Source organism: Arachis duranensis, chromosome 6, assembly GCF_000817695.3.
Source record: "Arachis duranensis cultivar V14167 chromosome 6, aradu.V14167.gnm2.J7QH, whole genome shotgun sequence".
Lineage (NCBI taxonomy): Eukaryota > Viridiplantae > Streptophyta > Magnoliopsida > Fabales > Fabaceae > Arachis > Arachis duranensis.
The window spans coordinates 25940130-25942578 of record NC_029777.3 but is presented as its reverse complement, the minus strand read 5'-3'; the positions used below and the strand labels follow the sequence as shown (position 1 = coordinate 25942578).

Below are 2449 nucleotides of genomic sequence, written 5' to 3'. Positions count from 1 at the left end.
AGTTTTTTAGAATCCTTGTTTTTTCTCTGAACTATGAGCAACTAAACCTCCACTGTTATGGTTAAGAGCTCTGTTTATTCTATGGATAAATACTATTACTTTTCTATTCTAATTCATGTATTGATTTCAATTTCAAGAATTGTTTTCATTCTTCATCTTATGAATCTGGGTGGAACGGAAGTATGACCCTTATTCTAATTGAGTTCTTGTAAACCTTGGAAAAGCTCTTTACTTTATCAACAGCTTGAAAATAAATTTTCCTAAATCACTAATTATCTAGACTTAACGGGATACGTGACATATAATCCTCTTATATTTGGGTAGTTGGGATTTCTGTGGCACATAAACTAGAATTGAACTTAACCCTCTAATTGGAATCAAGTGACCAAGGAAGTGGCGGTTGATAAAGGTTAGAGGAGACTAAAAAGGTCTAAGAAATTAGGGTTTAGTCACATAGAGTTTTCCATGAATTGAATCTTGAATGATTAAAATAGTTGGTAAGAAAAGTTAATCCGGAAAATAAACATCTTTGAAACCTTAACTATTTTACTCATATATTCTTCACATCAATTTACTGCTCACTTTCTGATTTTCTGAATTTATTGTTTAATACAATTGAACTCTCAAAACACCATTTTCTATTTGTTTGACTAAGCTAATCACTCAATCATTGTTGCTTGATCCATCAATCCTGGTGGGATCGATCCTCATTCACTTGAGGTACTACTTGGTACGACCCGGTGCACTTTTTGGTTAGTTTGTGGGTTATAAATTCCGTACCAAGTTTTTGGTGCCGTTGTCGGGGATTGATTATGATTGACAACTATTAGTTGTTTGATTGCTTAGATTAGGCATTTTAGTTTTAATTTTATTTATTTTTGCTCCTTAATTTTTGAAAATTTCTGCTACTATTTTCCCTTAATTTCTAAAATTAAGTTTGGTGTTACCTAGTTAATTTTATTTTAATTTTCTTGTTAAATTTTTTAAAATTCAAAATTTCTAGTTTAATTCTTAGTACAATTTTTGAAAATTTCTGAGTTTTATTGTTTAGTGTTTAATTTTATTTCTTTACACAAGTTACTTCAATGGGAATTCTCTACACTCTGATGTAGAGACTCCCACTTTTCTTGTTTTTTGTTTGTTTATGAGCAAGAACAGAGACAAGGAACCTCTTACAGATTTTGATCATGAACCTGAAAGAAATTTGAGGCGGCGCTTGCAACAAGCTAGACTTTACAAGGCTAGTGGAAATATGAGTGAGACCTTTGAAAAGGAAGCCGCAAAGTCCACAATGGATCATAATCGTGCTGTCAATGCCAATGTGGCAAATCTGAATGAGAATGAACTTCCTAGAAGAGTACTTGGATCATACACTGCCCCCAATCCAGATCTTTATGGGAACAGTATTGTGGTGCCTCCTATAGCTGCAAACAACTTTGAGCTAAAGCCTCTGGTGCAGCAAAATTGTCAGTATCATGGACTCCTGCAAAAAGATCCAAACCAGTTTATTTCTAATTTTCTGTAGATTTGTGATACTGTGAAAATGAATGGAGTGAATCCTGAGGTTTACAAGCTCATGCTCTTTCCATTTGCTGTGAGGGATAAAGCAATGCTGTGGCTAGATTCTCAACCCAAGGAGAGCTTGGACACTTGGGATAAGGTAGTCACTGGATTTTTGTCCAAATTCTTCCCACCACAAAAGCTGACTAAGCTAAGGGTGGAGGTTTAGACCTTTAGGCAAAAGGATGGTGAGACCCTATATGAAGCCTGGGAGAGGTACAAGCTACTGACTAGGCAATGCCCCCTGACATGGTTTCTAAATGGACTCAAATGGAGATCTTTTATGACGGCTTATATGAAATGTCCAAAATATGTTTAGATAATTCTGCAGGTGGTTCATTGCACGTGAAGAAAATGCCTTAAGAGACTATTGAGCTTATTGAATTGGTTGCTAACAACCAATATCTTTACTCCTCTAACAAGAATCTTGTGAACTCTGGAACTCCTCAGAAGAAAGGCATTTTGGAAGTGGAGACCATGGATGCTATTCTTGCTGAAAACAAGGTTTATGTCTCAACAGATTAATATGCTTAGTCAACACTTGAGTGGGATGCAGATTTCAGCTGTTAATGCTCAGAATGCCCCTCAAGAGGCTCCTTATGACATGACTAATTGCTTCATTCAAGGTGAGAATTATGATTATGCTCAATTTCCTTCTGAATAGGTCAACTATATGGGGAATGCTCCTAGAAACCCAACAATGATCCATATGTTAAGACCTATAATTAGGGGTGGAGAAATTATCCAAATTTTGGGTGGAGAGAGCAACCTCAGAAGCCATGATAAACCCCATTTTTAGGCTTTATCTTGTGTTGAATTTAGAGAGTTTTGTCAACTTTTCTCCCATTCATGCACTAAAATAGCATGTTTTTGTAAATTATCCTTTAAT

General features: G+C 35.5%; 1 non-coding gene across 1 annotated transcript; it reads right to left on the bottom strand.

Moving 5' to 3' along the window:
* Positions 1–1708: 1708 nt before the first annotated feature.
* LOC127740226 (small nucleolar RNA R71) lies at positions 1709–1816 on the bottom strand. The gene has a single exon (XR_008000907.1). It is a non-coding gene; the product is annotated as a small nucleolar RNA R71 (small nucleolar RNA).
* Between the last annotated feature and the right edge of the window lie 633 nt (positions 1817–2449).